This window comes from Aotus nancymaae, unplaced genomic scaffold (assembly GCF_030222135.1).
Source record: "Aotus nancymaae isolate 86718 unplaced genomic scaffold, 86718_ANA_hifiasm-v0.15.2.pri h1tg000004l, whole genome shotgun sequence".
NCBI lineage: Eukaryota > Metazoa > Chordata > Mammalia > Primates > Aotidae > Aotus > Aotus nancymaae.
In genome coordinates this window covers 8,922,759-8,939,890 of record NW_026988415.1, presented here as the reverse complement: position 1 = coordinate 8,939,890, position 17,132 = coordinate 8,922,759, and the positions used below count along the sequence as shown (strand labels likewise).

At 37.6% G+C, this 17,132-nt stretch overlaps 1 pseudogene; it reads left to right on the top strand.

Annotated features, from left to right (window-relative positions):
- The first annotated feature begins 8,231 nt into the window (after nt 1–8,231).
- LOC135277985 (histone-lysine N-methyltransferase SETMAR-like) lies at nt 8,232–9,259 on the top strand (annotated as a pseudogene).
- Nucleotides 9,260–17,132: the final 7,873 nt, after the last annotated feature.

Sequence of the window (17,132 nt, the reverse complement as noted above, 5' to 3'; positions counted from 1 at the left end):
AACACCAAGTAAACAAAGCAAAATAAAATGACAAGGCACTTAATTCAGGCTGTGGGTGAGAGAAGGTGAGGAGGAGATGGACTCATGAGAATTTTGGGGAAATTCTGTGCAATAGTTGTGGACAGTGTATAGTGATTCTGAGTTCTGAAGGTTGCTGACTAAGTAAAAGCTGTTCCACCTGGCTAAGACTGAGCATAGAGGAGGAACAGTTGGTGGGGACTTGAGTTAGGAGTAGAAGTGAGGAAGGGAGTGAGGGCTGAGGTCAGTATGGGCTAAGTTGTGTGGACTGTCCAGGTGAAGCTGTCTAATGGTCAGTAGGAACCATGGTTGGACTATCAGGAGAGGGGTCTAACCTGATGACTAGGCCAGGCTGCATCAGTAGAGGTCATTTGAAGCCATAGGTTTAGGGAAAATCTAGTGTTATATAGAAAGTGGTTTACATGCTATAGGATGTCAATCCCTCTCAGGCAAACACAGTTGACAGCCAAAATCACACAAAGTTTAATAAATCCAGGGAAGATTTTAAAGGGAGAAAGTGCTCACTCAGAATTCACCAATCAGATAAACTCCTGTTTCCTTAAACATATATATATGAAATACATGTAACATATACACATATATATGCACACATACATATGTATGTGTGTTACATGTACTTCATATATATGATATTCATACACATATATGTATGTGTGTGTGTATTGGGGTGTGTGTGTGCATATACACACTTTTTTCTGCTTTCCTGGATGGATGAATATATGTATATACAGGTGTGTGTATATGTGTGTATATATACACACACACCTGTGAATTTGTGGCTCATATCATGTATAGAGTTATATAGTGTAAATTTTCAATCTCACATCTGCTGTCTCAGGTCATTTTTCAGGCTCTAGTCTTGGCATCCTTTGTCCAGGATGGAGCTTACACACATCAATACCCAGACCCTTAGTCCTGTAATATAGTGTGCCTGTTTTAAGCTTCAGTAACTCAAGCTTGTCATGGCAAACACTAAATGATGAATATTTTTTTAAGTGCCTGGTATATATGAGCTCACCTGGTCACTGTGCAGAAACCTTATGTATAAAGAAGAAAACAGCCAATCCTATTTAATGGAACTTAGAGTAGTCAAACGCATGAAACCCAACAGTATATTTCAATTTTTCCCTTCTCATCCTTTCGCCTATTGTTGGCATATATTTTACTTCAACATATGTTATAAACTATTTTACAGTATTTTTCATTCCACTTTAAACTGTCGATTATCTCTAAAGACATTTACATAATAAGAGAAGCATCTTTTATATTTTCCCACGTAGTTGTAATTTCTGGTATTCTTCATTCCTTTTATAGATCCAGATTTTTATCTGGTATCATTTTTCATTTGCCTGGAGGATTTCCTTTAACATTTCTTGTAGTGTCCATCTGTTGGTGATGAATTTTTCCAGGTTGTATATTTATGAAAAAACCTTTATTTTACTTTTTCTTTTCTTTTTTTTTCTTTTGAGACAGAGTCTTGCTCCGTCGCCCAGGTTGGAGTCCAATGGTGCAATCTCGGCTCACTGCAACTTCCACCTCCCGGGTTCAGGCGATTCTCTTGCCTCAGCCTCCCGAGTAGCTGGGATTACAGGCGCCTGCCACTATGCTAAACTAATTTTTGTATTTTTAGTAGAGATGGGTTTCACCATGTTGGTCAGGTTGGTCTTGAACTCCTGCCCTCAGGTGATCCACCTACCTCTACCTCCCAAAGTGCAGGGATTACAGGCGTGAGCCACCGTGCCCGGCCTTACCTTTGTTATTGAAATATATTTTCACTGGGTATAGAAATACAGGTAAACAGTCATTTTGTTTTTCAGTGCTTCAAATATATTGTTCCACTTTCCCCTGCTTTTCTTCTCTTTATTGTTATACACATAACAAAACATAAAATTGACTATGTGAATAGCTTTAAAGTGTACAATTCAGTGGTACTTAAAGTGTTCAATTAAGTACATTCACATTGTTGTGCAATAATTACCACTATTTAGTTCCAGAACTTCATGACCTCAAACAGAAACCCCATGCTCATTAAGCACTCCCCATTCTCCCCTCCCTCAAGCCCCTGGAAACCACTAATCTCCTTACTGTCTGTACAGATTTGCCTATTTTAGATATTCCCTATTAATAGAATCATACAATATTTGGTATGTTGTGTTTCTGCTTTTATTATTTTGCAAGAAGTCTATGTCATCCTTATATTCTTCCCCCTGCAAATTAAATGTTTTTTCCCATTTCTGGCTAATTTTAGGATTTCCTTTTTAGTATTTTTTTTTTTTTCCTTATAAGATGCACATTCATTAACTGGCTTCTAAGTGCCATCTTCAGCACTAATTTTAGGCAATTTAATTATTATGTGCCTTGGTATATTTTTCTAAGCGTTTCTTTTTCTTGAGATTCTTTTAATTTCCTAGATCTGTGGAATTATATAGTTTTCATCAAATTTGGTGATTTTTATTCATTTATTCAAATGTTTTTTTCTATCCTCCCTTTTTTCTTCTTTTGTGATCTCCAAATGCGTTAGGCCTATTGAAGTTGTCTCATAGCTCAATAGTGCCCTATTAATTTCTTTTTCTTTCTGTGATTCACTATGGAAAGTTTCTATTGCTATATTTTCAAGTTCACTATTCATTTCTTTTGCTTTTAATTTAAACCAATGTATTTTTTTCAACTCAGATATTGTAATTTTCATTTATCAAAGTTCATTTGGGGTCTTTTTATATCTTCCATGTCTGTATTAGACAACATTAAACTTTTCTCTTATTTCTTGAACATATGAAATAATTATAACTGTTTTAATATCCTTTACCCAACTCCATCAATTATATTACTGATGAATTGATGTTTTTCTCATTATCGTTATATTCTTTTGCCTCTTTGCATGCCTGCTAATTTTGATCAGATGCTAGACATTGTGAGTTCTACTTTACTGAGTGCTGGGTATTTTTGTATTTCTACCAGTAAATATCTGTGAGCTTTCTTATGGGACACAGTTAATTGGAAATAGTACTATGATTTGGGTTGTGTTAGTTTCCTAGGACTGTCATTAACAAGGACCACAAACTTCCTGGTTTAAAACATCAAAAGTTTATTTTCTCACAGTTCTGGAGGTTAGACATTTGAAGTCAAGTTATCGTCAGAGGTGGTTCCTTCTGAGGGTTTTGAGTCAGAGTCCGTTCTATACCTCTCTGCTAGCTTCTGGTGATGGCCAGCAATACTCCTGGGTTTATAAGTGTATCATTTCTATCTCTGCCTCCATCTTCACATGGTGTTCTCCCTCTGTGCCTCTCTCTTCTCCACCTTTTAAAAAGACGTCAGTAATTCTGAACTAGGTGCCCACACCACTCCACTATGACCTCATCTTAAGTAAGTAATCTGCAAAAATCCTATTTCCAAATAAGGTCACATTCACAGGTACAGGGCGTTAGGACTTGAGCATATTTTGCGGGTGGCACAATTCAAACTGCAATGCGTCTTGCTTTTAAACCTTGTTAGGAAATGTCAGAGCAGTGTTTAGACTGTAGCTAATACTACATCACACCTAAGCAAAACTATTTGAGTATTCCAATCAATGCTCCATGAATTATAAAATTTTCCACTCTGATGCCATCAGGGATTATGCACAGCCCTCTGTGCGACTCTCTCATCTCTGGTATTCTGGCCTCATTTGCCTCCCTTGATTTTCAGCTCCATCTCTTCCACTCAGGAAGACTACCAGGCTCCCACTCCGTGCACTGTAGGCTGCAATCTCTCTCCAGGCAATAAGGTGAGCAATTGGAGGGCTCACCTCATTTGTTTACATCTCTGAGATCACTATCCTGTACTGTCTGAAGTCTGATAAATTGAAAATGATTGTTCCATGTGTTTTGTCATTTTTTCATCTCTTTCAGATAGGGGTATAAATTTGCTTCCTGTTATTTTATCTTGGCCAGAAGCAGAAGTCCTATAGTATAAATTTAAAACCTAATATATCTAGGCATGACAAATATCCCAACATTGCAAACTTATTCAAATTACAACCAAGATTGAAATACTGTCACACACACACACACACACGTTTATATAAGCATATACACTGGGAAAATATATAGCAAAATAGCAACAATGTTTGCCTTTTGTTGGTGAAATTATGTGATAACTATTTTCTTATTGACTCAGTATTTTTCAACACTTTTGAAATATGTACAAATTGCCTTATAATTATAAAATGTAAATATTTTAAATACGATTTAGACTACCAAAAATAAACATACATTCTCTATGGTTTGTTTGCCATATTGACCATACTCTTGCCAGTGTGCACACTGCTTTAAAGGAAGCAGACCTGGTGCCTGCCCCTGAAACTCAGCTTGCCTACTGCGTTGCTGGTTATTTTTATAGTTTCTTTTACAACCTACGGTAACTATGAACTTTTGGTACAGGATTGCTAGAGGTGTGTGTGTGTATGTGTGTGTGTGTGTATGGGCATATGTGTATGCATATATGAATGTCCAAGACTGATAAACCAATAACAAAAATTAAAGAAACTAGAAATAGAAATTGTATTTAGTTTTAGGCATTGTTTAGATGGGTAAAATGCTGGAGCTCTACTTATAAACCTATAAACTCAGTTGTATATAGGTAACAAAGTTGTCTGGTAGAAAAAAAAAATAATGAAAGAAGGGACTCAGGTCCCTCAGTATGTTAAAGATGGAACCTTAGGCCACCTAAACTTTGCTTTTTCCTTCTATAAAGTATTACCTGTGTTAAATGCTAAAATATGTAACCATAGTTCACTCGGCCTTCAGGTTTTCTTTATGTAAAATAGAACTAGAACCACCTGCTTTACCTCCCTCATTTGGGGTTTTCTGTAAGGTCACAGTAGGCAGAAAGTGAAGCTCCCACCTCTCTCCCTCCCTCAAATGGCAAAATTATTTAATAGTTCTATCTAGAATTTATATCACAAAGAGACAGAGTTTGTTACATTCCAAAAGAGTAAATTCACAAAAACACAGGAGAATAGAATCTAAGCAGTAATTCCTTCTCCAATAATTGTACCAAGAAGGTAAACACTTTCCATTTTGAAAAGTGCACTACTTCCTGAGCAGCAGCAGCCTAAAAGAGTGGTTTGGAGCCTTTAGCTTCCCCCCAATATCTACCACTTTCCCCCAGTTCACTGATATGAACAAATAATGTTTTTACAATGTACACCAATTTCTATGCAACTGTAGGGTCCAATCGAGTCCCTTAGTCATCTACTTTTGACTAAAATGTCATCTCTAAATCTCTCCCAGGTAAAAATTGTGGAGCTGTCATTATGAAAGTGTAGCCACACCAGACCAATTTGGTTCAAGTTTTATGTAACAAAGTTGTGAGTTGTTTTTCAGTTGCCATGAACTCTTAGGTCGTGTAATCTGAGCATGCCCAGATGAACCAAGCATGCATTCACAGGAAGAACTTAAGTTCTCAGACCAAGGAGCAGGGACTGAACTAAAAAGTGGACACCACATGTCAGGATCCACAGTCCAACCAGCTTAAACTCTGGTGTCAGCCCATGGCAGGATACAGTCAGTTAATGCCTCCCAGCATTACATAACTACGAGATCTAATCAGATTATGTCTCATTGCCCTATGCTTCTAAAACCTGATCCAACCCCTAGCTCCAGGAGACACTGTTTTGGGAACTGTCCCCAGTATTCGCCTTATTTGTTACAAGTAATAAAAATCCCCTTGTTAAATTCTCCTTGATTGTGGTTATTGGGTTAACACTTGCCAAGTGACCAAACCCACTCATTGTGGTAACAAAAGTACACCAGGTCTCAGTCCCGTTTGACTATTAGAAAGGATATTCTGACACTGAGCCAAAGTTTACTTAACTTTTAATTTTGCCCTTTAGTTCCATTTTCCTACCCATATCAAGACTGCTGGAAATAAACAAGCTAATCCTTCTGCCTCCAAAGCTTTTGACATATCTTACCTTCAGCTCTCATGTCTTTTTCAAAGGAGAATTTTCAGTGACCCTGAGTAGCATGCAAGAAATGGCAAGTTTGGGCATGGGTCACGTAATTATTGCCTAGGAAGTTCTCAATGGGGCTGGGAGGAACATCTGGAACAATTAAGGTAATAATACAAACTTCAAGGAGAACCATCCATCATGTCAAGAAAATCTAAACCACAATTCTTCAGGACCCAGATTTATGCTAACAACACAAATCATGCAGCTGTAAACACCTTTGCAAACATGTTAGAGAGAGTAAGGTGAATCTCCTTGGAGCACTATTAAGGTAGTTGTTTGAAGGTAATATGTGGCTATGACATGACACAAAAGCCCAGAAATTTCCTGAAAGAAACAATAATCAGTTCAGGGCTACAGTGAGCTATAAATATTCCACATCATGCTGTGTCTGGAAAAAAATGTCTTGACTTACCAGCATCCAGCCTCCTTTTTTATGTAACTTTCTCAACATAAATGGTCAGGCATTTTATAAATAGTTGAGACATTCAAAAATAGAGAGAGAAACTTAAAGCTAGGACTTCATGAAATTTCCACATAGGGAAATGGATGGCTTGCATGTCTCTTTTTTACCTATGTAAACATGACTGTAAGATGCCAGTGAGCACTAAAAAGAGAAGCAGTTTGTATTTAAAGAAAGTGAAGAGAAAACAAAAATACAAATCCTCACCTTGAAATGATGATGAAATCTGTCTTTCATCACCAATAGAAAAGAGCCTGAAGTCAGGAATCTCCTCTTCAGACCTGAGGGCTTATCTGTTTTAATTAAATTTGTGATTTTTAAAAGGACCTTCAAGCTCGGTACCAAAACACAGGGAGTGTACAAGTCCCCATATGACACTTTATGGTCCTCTCCAATTTGTAGATCATAGAAAAAAATAAGCTTTTATTGCAGGCTAGTGTCTCTCTAAATCACACATCATTTTCACACTAAGGATAGCCTGGGCAGAGAAAAAGACTGCTGCAGAGAAGTTGTAAGTTAAATTATGTTTAAAAAGATTTCATCTTTCTCAAACATTTATTGAGCACCTACCATGAATTAGGCACTATGGTAGCCACTAAATATACAGAATCACAATTCATATGATTACAAAGCTCACAGCATAGTAAAATAGGCAAAACCTGTAAATAAGTTCTTATAATACACTGACAGTATTGTTATGGACTGATCAAATGTAGTGCTCTAGGAACACAGAGGATATGATGCTTGGAGAATTGAGTCACTGAAGAAATGATGCTGTTGCAGACTCTTGACAAATAATTAGAATTTGGCCAGGAGAAAAAAGAACACTCCAGACAGAAAGTAGTAGATTTGTAAAGGGCACAGAGACCTGAAATAAAATTGTGTGTTGAAAAAATATAACATGTGATTTTGTCTGCTGGGTTGCATAAGGCACATAAAAGGAAAAAGATGTTCCATACATTAAAAAAAAAAAAAAAAGCAGAAAGATGACAGTGTGGGTGGAGCATATTGATGAAGAAAGAGAGTAGCACAGATGAGTATACACAAATGGGCAGGGGGCAGATCATAAAAGGCCTTTATAACCACACTAAGGATTATGAACTTTCATGAGAGCAGTAAGAAGATCAACTAAGAATATTAAGCAGGGGAGTGAGACAATCAGATCTGTATTTTATGACAATGACTGGCTTCAGTGAGAACAGCTGGAGGATGGCGGGAGTGAAAATGGGGAGGCCTATCAGGAATCTACGTTAACAGTAAAGGCCAGAGTGTTTAAGAATCTAAACTAGAGTGGTAGTAGGAACGAAAGAGTAAAAAGATTAGAGTACAATCATCAGTATTTAATATGGTCAGCCATTTGAATTTTAGCCATTTAGTAAGTATGTAATGGTATTTCATTGTGATTTTCATTTGCATTTTCTTTGGAAAAATGACTGTTGAACATATTTTCATATTCATACTAGCCATTTGTATATCTTCTTTGGTGATGTGTCTGTTCAAATTCTTTACCCATTTTTTTAAGTAAGACTGTTTTCTTATTGTTGTTTTGAGAGTTCTGTATATATAGATTGGTGCAAACGTAATTGTGGTTTTTGTATTATTGGAATTTGCCATTTGATATTGGAATACATTATTAAATAAATGTGGTTATGTTATATATCATTTTAATGGGCATTTCTCACTTTATGTTTTTTACTAATGACTTACTACTTGCTGTTTATTTCATGTTTATTTCAGACCATGGAATTGATGTTAGACAGAAAGCAAAATAGAGTAATTTTCTTATTTGAGTTCAAAATGGGTCGTTAGGCAGTGGAGACAACTCGCAATATCAACAATGCATTTGGTCCAGGAACTGCTAATGAATGTGCAGTGCAGTGGTGGTTCAAGGAATTCTGCAAAGGAGATCCGAGCCTTGAAGATGAAGAGCATAGTGGCCAGCCACTGGAAGTTGACAACCACCAGTTGAGAGCAATCATCAAAGCTGATCGTCTTACAACTACACGAGAAATTGACAAAGTACTCCATGTTAACCATTCTACATTCCTCTGGCCTTTGAATCAAATTGGAAAGGTGAAAAAGCTTGATAAGTGGATGCCTCATGAGCTGAGTGAATAATCCAAAAAATTGTCGTTTTGAAGTGTTGTCTTCTCTTATTCTACCCAACAACAGTGAACAATTTCTCGATTGGATTGTGATGTGATGAAAAGTGGATTTTACACAACAACCAGCGGGAACCAGCTCAATAGTTGGACTGAGAAGAAACTTCAAAGCACTTCCCAAAGCCAAAGTTGCACCAAAAAAGGTCATGGTCACTGTTTGGTGGTCTGCTGCTGGTCTGATCCATTACAGCTTTCTGAATCGCAGCGAAACAATTACATCTGAGAAATATGCTCAGCAAATTGATGAGATGCACTGAAAACTGCAACACCTGCAGCTGGCATTGGTCAACAGAAAGGGCCCAATTCTTCTTCATGACAACGCCCGACCACAGGTCACACAACCAACGCTTCAAACGTTGCATAAATTGGGCTACGAAGTTTTGCCTCGTCCGCCATATTCACCTGACTTCTCACCAACGGACTACCACTTCTTCAAGCATCTCAACAAGTTTTGGAGTAAAAAAATGCTTCCACAACCAGCAGGATGCATAAAATGCTTTCCATGAGTTTGTTGAATCCCAAAGCACAGATTTTTATGCTACAGGAATAAAACTTATTTCTTATTGGAAAAAATGTGTTGATTGTAATGGTTCCTAGTTTAATTAATAAAGCTGTGTTTGAATCTAGTTATAATGATTTAAAATTCATAGTCTGTAACCTCAATTACTTATGCACCAAGCTAATATATTGAATACAAGTTTTTGATGGATTATGTAATTTTTCAATTATTTTCTCCCAGGCTTTGACTTGTTTTTTCATTCTCTTAACAATGTCTTTTGGAAAGATTTTTAAATTATTTTGTTAAAGTCCAATCAGAGGAGAGCAAAAATACCTAGCGACCAGCAAGCAGTCCCTGGAGACAAGAACTCTTTATCAGATGAATTTAGAAGTAATGAAACATCCCTATTATCTAAAGACACCTGATTCCAGACCTCATTTCAAATTAAAATTTATAAGTAACTAGAATTTCTATACATCTCTGGAATGCATGCATGCCAAAACGCACTGTGCAACCTTTGAACTTTTCTTGACATTAAGGCACCAAAATGTCTACAAATGTAATCACTTATTGTGCAAATTACCCTTCAGCTCCCACATGAAGGTCCATAAATAGCTCTAAGGAAAAGTCCACCGTGGCTCGCTCAGTCCTCTCGCTGAGGCACCCCACTGCACTCTCCCACAGCATTCTTTCTTTCTAATAAAATGTTCCTTTTTCAAACCTATACAGTTGTCAGTACGTTCTTCTTACCAGTCCACAAGTCAACCACTTTCCAATGCCAGGGATCTGGCACAATCAATTCTTTTGTATGGGCTTTATGTTTTAGTATCATGTCTGAGAAATTGTCTAACATAAGTTCACAAAGATGTCCTTTCATGCTCTGTTCTAGAAGTTTCATAGTTTTAACGTTTACATTTAGGTTTATAGTTCATTTTGAGTTAATTTTTATACATGGTATAAGGAATAAATCCAAGGATTTTATTTCTTCTTTTTTGGCATATGGATATCTAATTGTTCCTGTACCATTTATGGAAGAAATTATCATATCACCACAGCATTGCTTTGCATTTTTGTTAACAATCAGTTGTTTATATGAGTATGTGTTTATTTTCCAGCTCTGTATTTTGTTCCATTGATGCATTTGTTTACCTTTGTGACAATACCATGTTGTATTGCTTAATGCAGCTTCATAATACATCTTGAAATCTGATAATATCTTACAGCTTTGGCCTTTTTCAAAGTTATTTAGGCTACTCTAAATCATTAGCATTTCTGTATGAATTTTATTGGTAGCTTGTAATAGCTGCAAAATGTTTACTTGGCACTTGATAGAGTTTGGATTGAAGCTATAGATGAAGTAACGAAGAAATAACACCTTGACAATATTGAGTCTTCCAATCCATGAACACAGAATGTCTTTGTATTTAAACAGCTCTTTTAAAAAATTCTTTAATCACTGCTTTTGTTACAGGAAATGGGGGTCCCAATTCAAACCCCAAAAAAGGGTTACAGGATCTTGTGCAAGAAAGAATTCAGGGCGAGTTCATAAAGTGAAAGCAAGTTTATTAAGAAAGTAAAGGAATAAAAGAATGGCTACTCCATAGACAGAGCAGCCCCAAGGGCTGCTGGTTGCCCATTTTTATGGTTATTTCTTGATGATATGCTAAACAAGGAGCAGGTTATTCATGCCTCCCATTTTTAGACCATATAGGGTAACTTCCTGATGTTGCCATGGCATTTTTAAACTGTCATGGCACTGGTGGGAGTGTAGCAGTGAGGATGATCAGAGGTCACTCTTGTGGCCATCTTGGTTTTGTTGGAGTTTGGCTACCTCCTTTACTGTAACATGTTTTATCAGCAAGGTCTTTATGAACTGTATCTTGTGATGACCTCCTATCTCATCCTGTGACTTGGAATGCTTCAACCATCTGGGAATGCACCCCAGTAAGTCTCAGCCTCATTTCATCCCTCCTATTCAAGATGGTGTTGCTCTGGTTTACACATCTCTGACATTTCTTCCCTCCCTTTTATAAGAGAACCCTTAATCCTAAGGGTTGTAGAAGGAGGAAGATTCATCTTCTGTAACTTCTTCATGCTGATTAAGAGCAATGATATTCTTGCTTATTAGGGTCTCTTGTATTCAGAGTAGAAGGAAGTTAGTCAGAAAGCATCAGTATGCTGAAGTGCATTCATAACTCGTGAATTCTGACAAAAGGTGATATCTGGAAGACTAGTAAGTATTCAGTTGAAGAAAATGTTAAGAAAGCTTATTCTTATTCCTATTTAAAGAATACAATAGCAATATATTTTACCACAATAAAACAAAATAAGTAAAATTATTCCAAGTAAAATAAAGAAATTTCCAAGAACTGGGCAACTGTTGGAACGAAGTTGATACTGCATTTTTACATACATCAGTTAATACCTCAGAACATCTGTTATTCCATTTGATGCTTGCGATAACTCAGAGAGGTCAGTATTATTAATTTTTTTTTTTTTGAGATGGAGTTTCACTCTGTGACCCAGGCTGGAGAGCAGTGGCATGATCTCAGCTCACTGCAGCCTCCACCTCCCAGGTTCAAGCAATTCTCCTGCCTCAGCCTCCCAAATAGCTGCAATTATGGGGGCCCACAACCACACCCAGCTAATTTTTGTATTGTTATTAGAGATGGGGTTTTGCCATGTTGGCCAGGCTGGTCTCAAACTCCTGACCTTAGGTGATCCACCAGCCTCGGCCTCCCAAAGTGCTAGGATTACAGGCATGAGCCACCACGCCTGGCCTATTAAATTCTTTACATATAGGACATCAGAATTTAGACAACAGCATGTCCTATCTAAGCCTACATGGCTTTGTAACTCTTCATTCAATATTCTAAGGATAACTAATCTATTTAGAGATCCTGATTTATGAGGTAGGGAAGCTCTGGCCTCTTCTTTAAGTGCTGGGATCAGTCTATATTATGTGGCAGTTTTACATATTGTCCTATTGGTGTACAGGAGTTGAAATAAAAGTTTCTGGCAAACTGTCATTTTCCTTTTATGTAATCAATTGTACACCAGGGAACTGTACTTTCTCTGACACCTTTCCACTTTAAACATGACACTGTAAGTTCCGGATTCTTTGATAGCTGAACAGATAAATGATTTCCACTAAGTTATTTCCCTGCTCTGCCACTCTATAATTCTGACTGCACAGAAAGTTCAAGGGCACAGAAGTGTTTATGATACATGAGGCTCTCAAACACAGAGTCTAGGGACTCCAGGGTTGGACTTGATCTTGCTAAAAGGCATAGAAAATGCCATAGTTAGTGTGTTCCACTTTCATTCAGGAAACCTCCAGATGCCCGCTGGCTTGGTTTGTGTATGATTGATGTCTTTTGTTCAGTGATATTGGCTTTAAATAGTAATCTAAGTTTGTCTGTTTTTTGGCAAAACCTTCAGAAATCCAACTTCTTTTGTATTCTGACCACGTTTTTTTAACATTTAGGACAACACTTCTCACTGCTTTCTAATAGAAATATTTGTGTTTCGCAGTTGCTTCTTCCCGCCTCCCCTACTAGGCTATATGCTTTCTGAGGACTGGGTCCTTGTCTTATTGATCATTGTATCGTCAATGTTGAGAACAAGACTTAGAACCAGAGTGAACACTGAATAAATAATTGCATAATGGAATTGAAGAGTAAGTTTTTTATTTGTTCTAGATGCACAGCAACAAAATATTTTTTAAAAGTTTTCTCATTATTAGACTTGTTTTTCTGATTAGTTAAGCAGAAAACAGTATGCGAGACTTGGGTAGTGGGCAGCTGTCGGCTATTTCTCTGGCTATCCTATGAGGAGAAGTAAAGTTGGCACTGTCCTTGTTGCCTCTCCAGTGGAGTTGTCGGTTGTGGGGACAAATTTCTCACAACTCACTGGACTATATAGTCAAGGTGTTCCATGTGCCCACAGTATGAGAGACAAGGTCTCTGCTCTCAAACAATTGTAATCTTTATAGATAACAAGAAAATAGTCTAATAAACAAACAAACAAAACTACAATTACAGGCCGTTGTGATATGAAAGACATAAACACGGCAGTGTGTTAGCGTGTGGTCGGGGAGAAGGGTGGCTGCTTTGGAAAGAATTCTCAAGAAAGACATCTCTGAAGCCATGACATTTGTCCTGAGATCTGAATGATCAGAAGACAAATACCAGCCACATAAAGAGCTGAGAAAACAGCACTCCAGGCAGAGGAATCAGCAAGTGCAAAGGTGCTAATGTGAGAAAGAACTTTACTTACTTGAGTAACAGAAAGGAGGCCAGTATGATTGAGGAGAAAAGAAGAGAGGTATACAATGAGATTAGAAAATTGTCAGGGGCCAGATCCTAGGAGGCCACGTACCTCATGAGAAGGAATGGGAATAGTATTCTCAGTGTGACGGAAAACCATGAATGGGTTTTGAGCAGAGAATGACATGATCTGATTTGTTTGGGAAATATCCCACTGCCTGGAGATTAGATACTTGGATGTGAAGAGCAAGAGTGGAAGCAGAAATATCAATTAGGAAGCTGATGACACCATCCACAGTGAGTTGGGCTATCCTGGTAGCAGTAAGGAAGGAGAGAGGTGAATGGATTCGGGGATATAATTTGAAGTAGGTTAACAAAACTTACTGATTCATTGTATATGAATTATTATAGAATAGAAAGAATCAAGGATAACTCATTGTTTTTTTTCTTTTAGCAACCGGAAGAATGATAGTGACAATGAGACATGAAAGACTGAGGAATAAGCAGACATTTGTTTGTGGAGTGGACAATCAGCAGCTTGGGCCATATTAAGTTTCAACCGTAGTAGACAATTACTTGGAGTTGTTGAGAATATAACAATCTGAAGTTCAGAGAAGCGGTGAAAGCTAGAGCTATAAATTTGGTATATGGTTGATAGTTAAAGTCATATGCCTGGGTGAGATTTTTTAGGGATAAAGGATTTTTAGAGGAGAGTACCCATCAACATTGGGATACTTCAACATTGAAAGGCTATGAAGAGGATGATAATAGCAAACAAATTGAGAAGAGATGGCTGATACAGTATGAAGAAAATCAGAAGAACATAATGTTGTGAATGCCGAGAGATGAATGTGTTTTAAGAAAATGAGTTTTTAAGACAAGAATAGGGAAGGGTTACTGACTTAGAAGCATGAGGATTATTGGTTATCATAAGAAGATTAGAATGCTCAAGTCAGTTGCTACTAAAATTCTCAAAGCAGAATAAGGTGAGGCCATCTGTTGAAAGTGTGGGGATGAGGCTCTCACAGTTTTGAGGAAAAAAATAAAGGTACAAAATAGAGATGATGAAAGGAAATTTATTGGGGGAAATGTAGGATTTCCAGGCACCATATAGTGTCCATATGAGGATTGTGATGATAAATTTAAAGAGGATATTCCCAGGCAATATTTTTATTTATTTATTTATTTATTTTTTTAATTATACTTTAAGTTCTGAGGTACATGTGCAGATCTTGCAGGATTGTTACATAGGTACACACGTGCCATGGCAGTTTCCTGCCTCCATTCCTACATCAACTTCATTAGGTATTTCTCCTAATGTTATCCCTCCCCAATCTCCCCACCCCTTGCTATCCCTCTCCTAGCCCCCCAACCCCCAACACACCCCAGTGTGTGATGTTCCCCTTCCTGTGTCCATGTGTTCTCATTGTTCAACATGCGCTTATGAGTGAGAATCCCAAAGTTGAACATCCTGTGATGAGTCATTGGTTCATTTATAGTGTGTTAAATGAGTGTGTTAAATGAGCAGGTGAGCGGTGTGAGATGAGGCTGGAGAGACAAGCAGAGGCTCGCTGTGCAAGATCTTGTAAGGTTATGATCATGACATTATCCCAAAGGTGGTTACTAGCTGTCCGACCCTGGAAAAGTCCCTTAATCCCTCTAAACTTCTGTTTTTTGATTTACAATATGGGAGTAATAAAACCTCTCCAAGGTAAGAAGTCAATTAGATAATGTATGTAAAAGACCTAACCCAATGCCTGGCACAGAATAAGCACTCAAGACATGAATATAGTTATTCTCTTTCCAGTTAAATCCCATCGCGCCTTTAAGATGCAGTTCAATACCGATATCTTCCATGTAGCGTTTTTTAACAAGTCTGGTATGCCTCAAACTTCTTCTTTTTTGAAATCCAATTATGTCAAGAGTCTTTTTGAGGTTTCACCCTTATTGTTTCAACCTATGTTAACTCCTCCAGCTTATTTCTAAGAGATCAAAGGACAGAACTTGAGGCTATCAGTTTTCTGCAGCCTCCACCCTACCATAGTAACTCGGTAAATTGGTTGGTAACTCATGCTGCTCACTGTTTTTCTCATAGGATTTCTTTCACAGTCTCACTCAGCCTCTGGCCACTTTTGCAAGAGGCTCACCTGGGGTTAGAGGCACAGTTAGAGATGCAAAACATGGGCGAAACTCAACTGGCCTATTTGGGGAAAGAAAACAGCACCTTCACCTTGAGCACAGGGTAACATTTAAACGAACTTTTAGGATATGACACAAGCATTTTGGAGTGTTTTTCACAGTTTTCGAGTGTACACCACAAGACAACATTCAGGCTTATTTTCCATCTTTTGTTCCTTTTTTTTTTCCTTTTCCCCAGAAGATCTGATAAACTATGCCTCTGGTTTCATCTCATTTCTCTGTGCCGTATTTAATGGAGCTGTTTTGTATGAATATCAACGAGTGGGAGTGGGGTCCAATGAAGTACATTTGGTATTCTAAACATTTAATTTGTTAACTCATAAGGAAATTTTCAAGTTAAGCTTCCCATCTCTCAGTTGGGGAGGAGAAAGAATTTCCCTTTTAACTTACTTGTCACTTGTACATCTTCAGGCTGTTTGTGAATGCCAAGACCAACCTGTGGGAAATCCTGAGGTTTTGCTGGTTCTCTTTCTCTCAGCAGGGTGGGGAAATAGATTTCTACATGCCTGACACTTCCTTCAGCTACTAGGCGAATTGTTTTTGTGTGTGTTAACCAGCATATTTTCCAACTTGAATGGCATAGAAAGCCGCCTTGAAATAATAATTTACCTCTTTTCCTTTTTGCATATAGCAAATATTTCATACTAAGTTCAACATGTTATGTGGTAAACTGGAAAATTACACAAGAGCAAAATTTAAGTTGAAGAATTAGATGCATTTAAATTACTTAAAGGAATGACCTGGCTAGCAGTTGTTATTAAAGTCGCAGTTCTATTTAACATGGAATATGCTTAATAAAGTCAAGTATCTCTTTATAGAGGCATTTTTATTTGCATTTTTTTCTACCTTGAGTAGCTCTGAATCCTCAAAGGAAGAAACATTAGGTACTATATGTTGCCTCATAAGTCAAGTAGTTTCTGTTTGTTACATTGGCTGAAAATAATGTGGGATTTTCAAGCCAGAATTTAATCAATGTTACTGGCTAATTGTTCTTGTGAGAAAAGGATTTTGATTATTTGGGATAAGTTCAAAAATAATTAAATGAGAAAGAATGACTAGTTAGAGGAATATATAACAACGGTGTCTCAAGCCAGTGTCTATATTTTAGGCAGAATATTAACATGGAATGGCCTCCACCTTGAGCAAATGGGGAGCTTCTCAGTGAAAGGAGAGACACATTGATCAAGAACCACATAGAGCTCTAATAGCCATTATTCTGGACAGTGAATCTGGGCACCTGAATTTGACTCCCACTTTCACTCACTGCCTTGCCTGACCGTAGACAGGTCGCTTATGCTCTTGGACTCTCTGTTTCACCTGGACATGACGAATACGTTGAGTATTATGGGAGATAACAGATACGTGAAAACACCTGGCTCAAATGAGAGTAGGAATCTGAAGGCACTTTGGAAGTCACAAGGATGTATTACTATCATTACTATCTTTCATGCAGCTCTTTATTACCTACAAAGCACTTTGAGATAATTATCTCCTTTCATAACTAAAACTTCAG